A 15339-nucleotide genomic window follows, 5' to 3' on the forward strand; every position below is an offset into this window, starting at 1 on the left:
TGCGGCGCCGTTCACAAACGGGCAATTAGAGAATGAGATATCATTTTCGAATGGATTCTGAAGGGAAAGGACAAAGATCGTTCTCAAACGGTTTTTAGAGGGAGATGAGACGCCGCTCACAAGCGGGTTCAACAAGGATAAGAAGCATTCCCAAATGGACTTGGACAATGAGGCACCGTTCACAAACGGCCTCAAGGAGGATAGAAAACCATTCAAAAATGGACTCGAGAAAAGAGGCACCGTTCATAAACGGGCTCAAGGAAAAGACAAGACCATTCACAAATGGACTCGAGAAATGAGGCACCGTTCACAAACGGGCTCAAGGAGAAGACGAGACCATTCACAAACGGACTCGAGAAATGAGGCACCGTTCACAAACGGGCTCAAGGAGAAGACGAGACCATTCACAAATGGATTCGAGAAATGAGGCACCGTTCACAAACGGGCTCAAGGAGAAGACAAGACCATTCACAAATGGACTCGAGAAATGAGGCACCGTTCACAAACGGGCTCAGGGAGAAAACGAGACCATTCACAAATGGATTCGAGAAATGAGGCACCGTTCACAAACGGGCTCAAGGAGAAGACAAGACCATTCACAAATGGACTCGAGAAATGAGGCACCGTTCACAAACGGGCTCAAGGAGAAGACGAGACCCTTCACAAATGGACTCGAGAAATGAGGCACCGTTCACAAACGGGCTCAAGGAGAAGACAAGAACATTCACAAATGGACTCGAGAAATGAGGCACCGTTCACAAACGGGCTCAAGGAGAAGACGAGACCATTCACAAATGGACTCGAGAAATGAGGCACCGTTCACAAACGGGCTCAAGGAGAAGACGAGACCATTCACAAATGGATTCGAGAAATGAGGCACCGTTCACAAACGGGCTCAAGGAGAAGATAAGACCATTCATAAATGGACTCGAGAAATGAGGCACCGTTCACAAATGGGCTCAAGGAGAAGACGAGACCATTCACAAATGGACTCGAGAAATGAGGCACCGTTCACGAACGGGCTCAAGGAGAAGACAAGACCATTCACAAATGGACTCGAAAAATGAGGCACCGGTCACAAACGGGCTCAAGGAGAAGACGAGACCATTCAGAAATGGACTCGAGAAATGAGGCACCGTTCACAAACGGGCTCAAGGAGAAGACGAGACCATGCACAAATGGATTCGAGAAATGAGGCACCGTTCACAAAAGGGGCTCAAGGAGAAGATAAGACCATTCACAAATGGACTCGAGAAATGAGCCACCATTCACAAACGGGCTCAAGGAGAAGACGAGACCATTCACAAATGGATTCGAGAAAAGAGGCACCGTTCACAAACGGGCTCAAAGAAATAAGATAGCTTTGATTGATGAATTCAACAACGAAGAATTTAAAGATTTTTCATGAACTTGAATTTGACGTTGGATTGGATTTTTTTTTTAATCGGGGATTGGATTTGATGAATTTTTGATTTTTGAGAAATGAGGCACCGTTCACAAACGGGCTCAAGGAGGACATGAGACCATTCACGAATGGACTCAGAAAATGAGACACCGTTCACAAACGGGTTCAAAGAGACCACGAGACCATTCACAACTGGACTCAGAAAATGAGACACCGTTCACAAACGGGCTCGAAGAATATAAGAAACTATTCCCAAATGGATTTAAAAAAATGATGCACCGCTCCCAAACGGGTTAGAAGAAGTTAACAGGCCATTCCCAAATGAACCCGGAAGATGAGACACCATTCACAGACGGGTTCAAAGAAACGAGATAGCTTCGATTGATGAATTCAACAACGAAGAATTTAGAGATTTTTCATGAATTTGAATTTGACGTAAGATTGGATTTGATGAATTTTAGATTTTTTGGAATTCAATGAAATCGAGGACATTATAGATCGTGCCCGATGAAGATATTGGAAACTAGGACTTTTGACAAATGATGAAACGGCAAACCTTAGGAACAAAGAACCATTACTAACAAGAATGGATTAGGAACACTTTTATGAAACTTCAACAAGATTTTTCTCAAAGAGACTGCTGGTCTTGTCTTTTGGGGATTTTGATAACTGAAACCTTGAACATGATACTTGAAATTGGTAATCTAGAACAACGGCTCTCTTGGATATAATCATGGAAAAGTGAGATTTGCCTCTTGACAGGTGTTTAGATAAACATTTCGTGACAAGGATAGTATTTAACTAACTGGAAGGAGATTCAGAATTTTAATGGTTCATCTCTTTGAGAAATTGGCTCAACCACCATTGCATCTGAGGCTCTTCCAAGCTTAAGGTGCCTTCCTGGGGTATGATATTTTTACGGAAGCTGGGCTTTCTGATGTTTCTACTTCTGAATTTTTCTGAGTTGATCTTCTTTGAAATGAAGTTGCTTGACTAGATTACCGAGCTCTTTCATACGATCGCGGGGAGTTGCCGAGGCCGGGCCTCCTTCACCAAGACAGTTGCATCATTTGGGCATAAGAACGACGATTAACTCTTTCTAAAGAGAAAACTTAGATAAAAGGCACTACTCAAAGGATTGAGCAGCTCTGAAGGAGTGAACATAGAATGACAAAGATTGACTAACTACACTTACAGACACAGTAATGCTTCTGACTTAGTTAACGTTTTATTTGGTAAGTCTATCCTTTCGAGGAATGTTTTTTTTTTCCTTTTCAATTGGTAAACACTGGACTTTTTCCTTAAAACAGTAATGCCTCAAGGATTTAATTACAACCCCTAAGATTGCTTAGCTTCAATGCCCCCAATTTTGAGGATGTCACTTGAATTTGCTTGAACTTCAATTGATCTTCAGTCTTGATACCGACTGTAGCCTTCTTATAATGGTTCTCTTACCGTGACCAAGTCACCTCTTCGGGGTTTTTAACTTGGCGGACCGTGCTAGCCTTAACTTTTGCCTGAACCACCTTTCTAGGTTTTCGATCCAGCAGGCTATCCCCTTAGCTTTTGCCTAAGCCGCCCTTTCGGGTTTTCAACTTAGCAGGGGAATGATCTTAAATTTTGCCTAGACCGCCCTTTCAGGTTTTCAGTCTAGCAGATTTTCAAACTCCGTTCTTTTTTTTTCATCATTTTTTTTTATTACTTATTGTGTCTCGGGACCTAGATCATTAGTTCTGAACACCAGAAGGACTTTATAGGTAGGATAGGGCTTTTCAAAGAATGGCTTAAGGTTTAACAAAGATTTCGACCGAACCTGTGAACAGGTTGCCTACATATCCCAAGATAGGAATCAGGTCGCGTGTAGTTCAGGGCGAATGCCCCTTAGTTTGAAGATAAATTGTTTGAAGGTTAATTGATTTTTTTTCTTTTTTCTTTTCTTTGTGGAATAATTGAGTTCTCTTCTTTTGGAACTTGTCCCCCTCTTTTTTTCTGAAAGGATTGGATTTCTTTTCTTTTTTGTTTTTTTGAATCGACCGAACTCGGTTTAACCGAGCTGCCTACGTACCCCAGTATAGGGATCAGGTCTCGCGTAGTTCGGGGCAAATGCCCCTAGTTTGATGGGTTTTCAAGAAAATTTGATTCAGGCTCGAAGGGTTTGCAAACCGGTATTCTTTTGACATTGGGTTCTGATTTTGGGATTTAATCGGCCAAAGGAGGCCTTCCGATGTTCGGATTGGGAATCGATCTAGGTTACTAGAGTCCATCTGGTACTGATTATTTATTTCTTCTTCTTTTTTTTTTCGGAGTTTGACGGTATTTCCAGGTAAGAGATAATGGATCTTCTTCTTTCAAGATTCTAATATGTGCTTTCGACTTTCATAGAGCAAAACTTGTTCTTTGACATCCTCCATCTATGTATTTGTAACTCTTGATATCTGATGATCACTTTTCAATGCTTGCTCTTGAACTTGTTATCTTGAATTTGTTGGCTTCATGTTATGAGTTTGAGAACTAAGGTCATTGATTGGAAATATGAAAGTTGTTTCCACTCTATGCCCCTTGTATAGCATGTGATATTCACTTCATTCTTTCTTGAACCTTCTATCTGGGTCTTTCCCCTGGCATTAATGGTAGCGTTTACTGGACCATCTCTTTTATTCTCGAAATAGGTTTATTAATTCCTCATATTCTTCAGAGGGTAATGTATTTTCAATCGGCATTCACTGAATCAAAGTTTCAGTGCCAGTGTTTACCACTTCAATTTCATCTTTGAAAGGCTGGGATTAGCGCTCCTCCTCTTGTTCAAGTAATTGCTGTGACTCAAGTGGAGTTTCGTCAATTTTGTCCTCATTTGAGGAGGAAGTCTTACTTTAAGATCAGAAGCATACTTAAGAAACAGACACAAGTGAACTATTGGAATTGAAATTTTTATTTAAAGAAAAAGCTATTACATCTGACGACTTATCCTGAACATGCTCAGGATTCACAACTCTAAATAAAAAGAGAAGCAGAAGATAACTTGCCTGGACTAGGCATTGACCTTGAACTGTAAGACCGAACTCAACAATTGTACTGACCATGATGACTGACTCAACATAAAATAATAAGTGACTAAAACTTTAACTGCTGCAACTGTTTGGCGTTGAAGGCTCGGCGAAGGCTGGTTCGTTCTGAATCATCATCATGGCTGATACTTTCAATTTTGGATTCTTCCTGTTCTACTGCAGCTAGACCTGAGCTTCTCAAACTTCGATGCGCCTAAGCCTTATCCGGCAATGGTGCGGCATGGTTCCACATAACATTTGGCGTTTGCTGGAATGATAGCTTGCGCTCATCAATCAATTTTTGGATCACAGGCCTCAAAGTTATACACCGATCGGTGGTGTGCCCTGATCCTTGGTGAAAGTCGCAGTGTTCATCTGCCTTCCACGTCCTGGGGAGTGGATTGGGAGGATCCCTAATGCGAGGTAAATAGACATCACCTGAAGCCAACCCTTGTTGCAATATAACAGATGGTGGAAGCGGGAGAGGGGCGAATTGCCTACCTGGCTTTTTCTGAGGTATAGGTCTTGGTTGATCATATTCGATTACCATAGGCTCCTGTGACCAGTTAATCCCCTTTTCCCTTTTCTTAAACCCTTTCAGGATACCAGATCGTGGGATAGGCAAATCAGTGAATTCTCTTTTAGGAGTTTCAGATGGTGGCTCTTGGTCATAATCAAGAATTAAGGGCCCAACAGAATCCTGCTGGTGCAGAGAGACAGAGTTTCTGGTAACAACATCTTGGGCTTTGGTATTTTTGTCAGCGAAATGTTCAGAGCCTTGGGACTGACAATACCAGGTTTGCATTTGTTACTTCATCTGATGAACTTCTTCTGTTAGCGCAGCCATTTGTCTAGAGAGGTTCACAATTAGTTCTTCCGAACCCATAACCATGGAGAGGCTCGGATTTTTGCCCTTAGAAACAACAGTGGTTGGACCAAATTTCTCAGTACGTTGAGCTTTGACGAATTGATTTTCTTCCTTCAATTCCTTCATCTGTTGGACGAGCTGGGCCAGGGTTTCTGTGACATGAAAGAGTTGAAAATTTTCCCTAGAATCTGCCATAGGTAGGAAAAAGTGGATAGAGAGACTTCCAAAGAAAATGGGGAATTAGCTTCTTCACTGGCCATGAATAGATTCAAACCCAAGAAGCTTTCCTGAATTTTCAGCAGTGAACAATCCTGACATAGAAACAATAAACACGAGATGTAAGCTTGACATTCAGGGAATTTTTCCTTTCTATGATTGACATGATAATTATGATACGACTAGACAAGGAATGGGAAGTAAAGTGATGGTTCCTCAAAACAAATAAACACAACAATGATGACATGATAGCACGTGGGGAATGCCCCTAGCTCAAGGATTCTGAGAGTGAACTCTGAAGGACTTAGCAAAATAATTTTGAAAAAGGTAGCCCCTAGAGGAGGAAGAGACCAAGGGTACAAGCAAGATTGGATCATCTGGACCAGGCATGATCAGATCGTGAGATTGCATAATCGAAAGATTGTGAGATTCTGCTCCTGCCTCACACATGTGATGCACATGTGATCGTATACTACATGCATGTGTGGGTTAATCTAGGGATAAGGCCAAGAGTTCCCTTAGCGCGAATCCGTGTTCGATATACTGTACCAGTGTCCGGCGTATCAGTATGTGAACAAGAGATCCGTTTACGCACCATAAGGTGCTAGGCTAAGGGTGGAATGCTTCTCTAGCACAGAGGCACCATGTGATGAAATCCCAATCAACCATGCTAGATAACACTCCGAGTTCCTAAAATAGGACGTGTGTGCATGTGAGATGCAGGGGTTTAGATGCAAGTGATTTAAGTGTGTGCAAATAGTTCGCGCAATCTATGATGCCTTCAGGTTTTGTTAAATTAAGTTCAAGTAAAATGTGATGAGAAGATAAAACAAGACAAACTAATCTAACAAGTATAGAGTTTTTATGAGCCAGTTAAATTAAATTCAAATGAGTTGTCCTTTGAAGCTTTGATGAAGTTAGGTGATCCCTAGCAGAGTCGCCAAACTGTGGGACCCGTTCCCATGAGAGGGGTAGGGCGAGCCGCCACGCCTTCTCTTGGTCTCTCGTACCCACGCGATTGGCGTGCGCTTTTTAGTATTGATTTTAATTCATCTTTTATGTGAACTTGGGATTACTAAGGCAATCCGAATTCCACACAAAAGAGACTGACAGAGTCGCCACCTAGATGTGGGATCTAGGACCCAAAATTAACCAGAAATCTAGACTCGCTACCTGGTTACAAGAATGGAAGGTATGGGGATTTATCCACCACATGCACCATTCCTGCCCGATAATCGGTCTTCAATTCCAAAAGCTAACTCTTTTAAATTCATTTTAAATGGCTCATTCAATTCTCTGTTAATGTGCGAACTAAGTGACATGCATCCTAAAATCTAATTTCAATGTAGATCCTAAGTGTGTAACTTGATTTCTTTATTTGTTTGAATTCAATCTAAGTGAGAGTTCTCCTAAAATTCTAATTTAATGGAAAAAATCCTAAGTGATTTAATTAAGCATTTACAAGAAAATTAATATACAAAACCCCACAATTTGTTGTGGAGCCGACTCGCGGTTGATATGCCATTAGACATCAAAGCTGCCTACGTACCCAAGCCTCACTGGGATCAGAGTCGACGTAGTTCGGTGCACTTAAGCTAAGCTACTTATGCCTAACTCGACTAAGACACCGACCTAGACGGAATTGACTGTTTCAACAGTTTTAGGAGCAGTTTTAGGATTTCATCTAAGATGCTATATGATTCTTATCTAAATGCAAGTTATTCCTTAGACTAATGCAGGTTAGCCTACATCCTAGTTTACTAGGCTTGTCCTAGGGAAAGATTGGGCGACTAGTGTAACTAGACCTATGGTACGGTTGCTATCCATAGCAAGCGTCCGTGATGAGGCTGGACTCCTAACTCTAGGACTCCCTAAAACCTAAGACTCCCTAAAACCTAGGACACGACCTGACACCAGTGTTCCTAAATTGGGCTCTAATGGTTCTTATATCGGAAACCATAATCCAATGGTTCCGAAAGACTCGAGACAAATCGATTCAAGTTCTTGAAGTTAATGAATTTCAGATTTCAAGGATTTTCAGTTTCTGGACATTTAAGGATTACCAATGGCTCTAGGGTTCACCAATTTCGGCCTAGAATAACATCCAAGGAAGGGAATCGTGCGCTCTTTCCTTGTGCAATTTAATACTTAAGTTATAGCATCTTATTGCCTGGCATATCTCCGGATTTCCGTGGACAGTAACCTCGGAGCCAACAACATGCTATAGCTTAAATGTTCAAATTGTCAAAGATCGAGTGCAATAGGGATACGATTATGGATGCACTGGCCATTTTTCCAGGGAAATCTAAAGATCCTAAAATCTTTGTTTCAATGGATTTAGGAATTAATATATGACAAAAATTCAAGGTTCTTTAGAAACTTTATGATGATTTTTAATTAATTTCGAATTTTCAATGGATTTTATCAATTTTAAACCATATGAGTGATTTTACAAGTGAAATTATTGCAAATGATTTCGAAATGAATTGAAACTTCTACAGAAGCAAGACATGATGGGATGTAGCTTACTGGCAGATTTTTACAGATTTTTACATTCAGCTCATATTTAATTTTGATTTAACAATAACGAAACCAGATTGTAAAAATAAGACAGAAACTACTAGAAATAGAAATCTAAATTCATTAAAATTTATACAGTAGTAAGATATAGGTAAACATAGCATGCTGTGAGGTTTGGATGAATTGTAGAAATTATTTACTATCAGTTTCGGATTTTTCAATTTTCAGACCAGATTATGAATTAACACTACATCCCATAGGAAACAAGATCGAAATAAATTGAAACTTTTACAAAAGCAAGCAATATAAAATATAAGACTACTGTAATAATTTTGTGAATTGTAATGGTGATCGGATATCAGTAAAAATTCTCACAAAATCTGATAATTTTCAAAGAAAGCATTAAATAATATATCAAACAGAATCCAAAAATTCTTACAAATTCATGGTAGAATGTATCAGTACCATATTATTTTTCCACGAAATTTCATTAATTTAAAAATCCATTTAGTATATATTTTATTTTTCTTCGTCGAAAAAATATTTTTGAAGAGTTTTCCATTTTTAAAACACGATTTTCGAGAAAATTACGATTCCGGAAAATGTCCTTTAATCTTGTTCTGATATGATGAACACAAGAAAAATTTAAAATTCCAAAAAATAGATCATCCTAAGATGGCTATTTTTTCGAATTTTGTAATTTCTCAGCCATTATTTTAAATAAAATTCCACTCATCACTCAAATTTTCGAAATCCTTTGATTCAATGTCCGATCCAATCCGATGGTTGTTTTAGTCTATTTAAATAGATCAGTGTATTAAATTTCGGGACGAATCGGAATTGAAACACTCATGTAGATCGTGATTTTGAGCACACACATATAATATTGAATTAAATTCAATTAAATGCTAAAAATCGTGCCAAAATACATAAAAAAATATCAAATAATCCTGGAAAAATCTGAGAATAGTATCCTTTGAATATGACAAGATTTGAAGGCGGGGATATGGAGGATTTCTCTCGTAGTTTTTTTTTAGTCTTCTTCCTCTTCTTTTCTCTTTTTCTGAAAGAAGAGAGCATGGGTATTTATAGGTGAGGGATGGGCCAGGTTGCCATCTTTAGGGCCTAGAGGTGTAAGGTGGAGATTGAGTGATGGAAAAAGGAAGGGGAAAGAATGGCCAAGATCGGATTTTTCTAGAATATTCTCCCTCTTCTTTGGCATCTTCCATTTAAGCCATGGCTATGTTAAAAATGGCAGGCACTTATGCGGACAGGATCAAGTACTAAAGATTTAGGAACAATTCAAGGTCCAAGATGATGCCATTTGTCCTTCGAATCTTTGTAGATTTTGGAAGCAAATTTCAAGGTAAGGGAAATGTCCAATTTGGTTGCCTTTGTAGAGAATGGCAACGATTTGGATGGTTGCGATTAACTGCAATTTCCATGTGATCGAAAGAACGGGCGAGATAGGGTCTCCAACTATTCTGAAATCTTTGCAATGATATGGAATAAGATTGGGTGGTTGAGATCAATTTCGATCGAAAGAATGGATGAGATGATGCCTCAAAATCTCCTAGAATCTTGTAAAAGATTTTTCAAATATTTTGAATGTAAAAATCGAAAAATGCGGTTTTCAGGAGATGTTGAAGTCCGATTTCGATAATTCTTTCGCCATTAAAATCGTTGATTTTTCCTCTTTCATTTAAGCCCAATGTTACCATAGAAATATTATTTTCAGAATTTTTGACCAATGCGAGCCGTCGGTTTTTAACAGCGAATCGTTTTTCCAACCGTTGATCAAATTGACGATCCGATTGATCCAACCAACTTAATCAATTTTTTATGAATGATCCTAACCTTTGAAATATGAATTTTGACAACAATTAAAGTACTGAAAGCACTGTTGTTGATAATTTGGTTAAATTATTTCGACGGCTCTCGTTCACCCACATTGATCCGTGATTTTTCACTGGGTTTTTGCTCAATTAAGTGACACAATGTTTAATCTGAATTTGAGATTAACCTTGATCGATCCTATTTTGACTAAATGATCACAAATTCTTAGTAAGGAAAGACACCCAGGTTAAGATCTGCCCTTGATCTAACGATTTACGGAAATCGGGTCTCGGAATGGAATCAGGTCCCGGGCTGTGAAGTACCCTAGCTTATTTTGTCCCGATTGATGATCCGTAAAGTCAGATCGAGATATTAATGACCGAAAACATATAAATCCATGATAGAGGGGCTCTCACATGGATTTAACACACTAAATTCACCAATCAGGGTATTTTTCAATTTTTCGGATCTAATCATCTCACCAGGTAGATCTCTTTATCATTTCGGTTTTCAGAAAATTTGAGGATGCATACTTTACCAATGAAATTCCACGGATCAATATATTAGGTTATTGTTGGTTAAAGTGTAGCAAAATGAGGGTGTCTACACTCCCTTTCATTGCAATAAGATTGCTACTCTTGTTTCTTACCTTGTATTAACTTTCTCTTGTCTATGGGAATAGATACACTAGGGGCATTTTGTATTATTAGTCATAAGAATATGACTAATAATACCAAATGCATGATTAAATCATTAAAGAAACCATGCAAGGGGCATTTTGCATATGATAATGCGAAATGCTCAAAGTCAAGATTAGCTCTCAATAATAATGCAAAATGCTCAAATCAAGTTGTCAAAAGAATTAGACTAGGGGCAATTTGTGTAAATACTCACCTAGAATGGCGACCATTTACACAAAATGCACTTTATTTCAAAACAACGCAAACAATTGCAAATAAAAGATAATCAATCCCCAGAGGAATCTATTAAATTCGTCACCCAAGTTCCTTATCAGATTCAAGTTTTTTATCTTAGATGGATAACTATTTCGTCTAAGTAAAAATTCCCTTTTACTGGCCTGATTGCATGACTATTACATCCTGTCCAGATTCAATCTTGTCGGCCTAGATTGGCCTTGGCTCATTCGCTCGCCAGGCCAATCGTCGATCGACCCAGGCTCACTCACTAGCCCGGTCGATTCCATTGGCCCTAGCTCAGTCGCTCGCCAGGCCAATCCCTGATCGACCCAGGCTCACTCGCTCGCCTTGTCGAATCCATTGGCCCTGGCTCAGTCGCTCGCCAGGCCAATCCCTGATCGATACAGGCTCACTCACTCGCCTGGTCGAATCCATTGGCCCTGGCACACTCATTCGCCAGGACAATCCCTGATCGACCCAGGCTCACTCGTTAACCTAATCGAATCCATTGGCCTTGGCGCACTCGCTCGCCAGGCCAATCTTTGATCGACCCAGGCTCACTCACTCGCCTGGTCGAATTCATTGGCCCTGGCTCACTCGCTCATCAGGCCAATCCCTGATCGACCCAGGCTCACTCGCTCGCCTGGTCGAATCCATTGTCCCTAGCTCACTCGCTCGCTAGGCTAATCCCTGATCAACCCAGGCTCACTCGTTCGCCTAGTCGACTCCATTGGCCTTGGTTCACTCGCTCGCCAGGCCAATCCCTGATCGACCCAGGCTCACTCGCTCACCTGGTCGAATCCATTGGCCATGGCTCACTCGCTCGCCAGGCCAATCCCTGATCAACCCAGGCTCACTCGCTCTCCTGGTTGATTCCATTGGCCCTTGCTCATTCGCTTGCCAGGCCAATCCTTGATCAACACAGGTCCACTCGCTCACCTGCTTGATTCGGTTGGCCCTGACTCACTCCCTCGTCAGGCCAACTCCCGATGTTTTGGTTCATTCGCAACCAATCAATGTTCAGGCATAACCCTCGAAACCCGAGTAAGTCTATTTATACACGGTAACTCGTCAAAACTCATAACCCTTGTAAGTGTTCGTATCGGTACAAATGCCAGTCTTTTGGCCAACCCTAAAGACCAACAACTCTAGATGTCAAAGGAACATCTTTTCAAAATCAATACTATTAAAATACAATATCGCATCACATCCAATCACCAGGTACCACTTCGGTATTTTTATTATCAGTGTCTGTACTAGATGTCAGAACGGCATCCCTCGAGGTCCCTCTCCAAGTCAGGCCCTAAACCTGACTTCCGATGACCAACCTGGCTGTTAGTAACGATGTTCACCCAAGACTCGTTCTAATAGTCGTATTTTCAAAACCTCAAAAATTGGGGGTGAGAGGTTTCCACTCGATGACTTGACAGTAAGATTCCTCGGTGAGGACTGTACGCCTTAGGATCCGATGTGAGTCTTGCAAACTTATCATTAGTCTCCAGTGACAAAAAATTTTTGTCTCCTTACTTTGGCATTCAGGTGCCTTGCACCCTTACCAAAGAGGGGCATCTGTAGACACCCAATTTTGTCAAGGTGGTACTAATGATAGGTGTCACAAGGAAGAACCTTATGACGAGTCCCAGAGCACCAATTCGGTTTCTCTCAATCTCTCTATTAGGGTACTTTCAGAAGAAAATGATTTTCAAAAATCATTTTTACAACCGGAAAACCTATTTTTACACAGCACCTACCTTTCCGGCAAACCAAAAGCCTGTTTTTACACAGCACCCGCCTTTTACGACATAAACAGGTAAGCCATTTTTCACACTGCATTTCAATCGGTAAGTTAACTTTGAGTCAAAAACTTCTGGTTTTACGCAAAGGACACTTCGTTTTCCGAAAGCAAGCGATATTAGATTCATTGGAAAGTCCACAGAATGAGGAATCAAATGGATCTGACCGCGCGTGATTCAGAATTCAATCAGAGAAGTTACGAACATTCGAAACTCACCGATAAATGATGAAAAATCACATTTGTCGAGACGAAGAAGAGACGAAGCATCGCATCCCTCAAAAAATGATGTAATCTAGATGACATCATCCAGATGACACCAAATTTCACTGGGGGGAAATTCAATTTCGTCCCCAGCGAAATTTGGTCGAAATTACCAAATTATACCCCCACCCCAAAACTATAAATAGTGGGTAAGCTAAAAGGATAGTGTTTTTGGTGGTTATGTTCCCCTCCTCTCTCCTCTGTTTTGAAGTGAAAACCCTGGTTTTCTTCCCCTCTGGCCATTTCCAATCCAAACCCTCTAAATTTCCAAAAAAAACCCTACTTTGCTTTTAGAAGAGAGAAAGTAGAGAAACTCTAGGTAGCTCACACTGGGCGTCGGCATTCTGCCGAAATTTTGAAAGTTGAAAGCGACATCCTTTAAATAGCGTCGTTGTTCTGTCAAACTTCGCACAACAACGAGCTATTTTTTGATAATAGCGTCGTTGTTCTGCCGAAATTTCGGCAACTCCGGAGCCCCTTTCCAAAACAGCGCCGTTACGCCACCGATTTCTTGGCGACTTCGGAGCATCCTTTTGTCAAATTAGCGCCGTTACGCTGTCGATTTATCTGCAACATCGGAGCCTTCCTTTCCAACTAGCGCCGTTACGCCGCCAATTTCTCGTCAACTTCAGAAACCCTTTTCCGAATAATGTCGTTTCACCGCCGAAATCTTCGCAATCACGGATACTTTTTTCAGAATAGCGCAGTTACTCTGCCTATTTCTCTTCAGACTTTGGTAAATTTACATTTATTTACCAAGCTTTATGTAATTTTCTTTAAAAGTAAGGTACAAGGTGGTGACATCATAAGATCTCCAGCTCACATTGCCCTCAGAACTTATGATATAAATCCCTCTACCTTTCTTTTCCTTTCCGCATTGTCTTTTCCGTTAGATTTAAGTTAACCTAATTGTGATCAGTTGTGAGATCTTCCGGGACTCATACAACAACATACGATCTCAATAAGGATAACTATCGCTTATTTTCGGTCTTTTTGTAAATTCATTTTATTTACATCCTGGAATTAAGCATAATCCGAATAAAGGATAAAAAGATAAGTAATCCTAGTTAATATTCTTTGAAAAATGCCAAACTAAGTTAAGAGACCGGATTCGTCCGGGCAAGAGGGGTACCTAATACCTTCCCCGATTGTAACCATAACCCTTACCCAGATATCTATAAGGATCATGCCTTAAAACAAACAGAGCAAAATTATGAAGTTCTAGGCCTAGAGCAAAAGAACCCCTTTGGTTATTGTTCTTCTAATGAAACTCGGGTACTATTCCCCTTTTCATCGGAAGAACATGCACGGGTCCTAGGTCCTAACCTAGGTGGCGACTCTGAGTTTCTCTTTCTTACGAAGTTAGGACCCTGGTCCCAAGCCCGCAAGAAAAGCAGATCAAACTAACATTCCCAGAGAACCCGATTTGGTGATCCCCTGCAGCCTCACGCGCGCGGGGAAAAATCAGCTCCCAGAGACTAGCGACTCTGGTAGGGAAAAGGATATAATTCTTTCAGAAGACTTGTTTATTGAAAATCAAAATGTTATAACTCTACTGGGGAAAAGGATATAATTTCTGCAAAAAAACATAGTCCGCGACCTTCGGACTTCCGAAGGATATGGTCTGACATCCGAAGGGGTGACAATAGAATTGATTCTCCGGCTTGTATCTTCGGAAGGCTCTCGGACGTCCGAACGTTGAAATTTTATGAAACTTCAAAAAATCATAAAGTCTTCGTCTCTTATCCGTTTTTGACGCTCTTGTGCTATGGACTTGGCTGAAGACGTACTTTATGGTAAAAATATATTCAGAAATGGTTGAAGACTCTATACTGGTAATAATTTCAGAATACTAAAAAGAACCCTAGGACGGGTTACTGTGTCTTTTCTGATTGGACACCAAAGGGTGTCTTGTATCAGTGGGAGGGTATGTATGCCTAATAAGACTGATATTAATGATGGAACTAATAGAAGATACTCATACTATTGATTATAGGTAACCAAAGTGTACTGTGAAAAGGATTTCGAACTTCAATCGAGGTGAGTAATAAGGGACTATTCTAATGGGTTATTTCCAAACCTTTTGACAATATTTTTATTTATACACATGCTTTACTCTTTGAAAGCCATATCAGATTATTGATAACTATAATCCTATTGAATATCGAACCCATGTTGTGGACCCCGATCCGAGATAGACGGCGAGGGAACTAGTTCCTACCACCCTATGGATCATCCACGTGTGAAGGAAAGCTCTACCAAGGAACTCTCAAAACGGATGCCACCCTCATAGCATAGCACGAGTGGCGATATAAAAAGAAAGAGATATGTCTCAATCTGGAGCCAAGGCTCGAAACTAAGACATACCTGAAATAAACTCAGAGTCACCATCCATGGATATGCCATGGAACCCTAAAATCAAATCCTCTGTGCAATGGATAACCAGAAATATATATGGGTTCGTGCCTGGTTACGAA

This window comes from Tasmannia lanceolata, unplaced genomic scaffold (genome assembly GCF_043159265.1).
Source record: "Tasmannia lanceolata isolate RefF3 unplaced genomic scaffold, GAP_Taslan_0.1 ptg000002l, whole genome shotgun sequence".
NCBI lineage: Eukaryota > Viridiplantae > Streptophyta > Magnoliopsida > Canellales > Winteraceae > Tasmannia > Tasmannia lanceolata.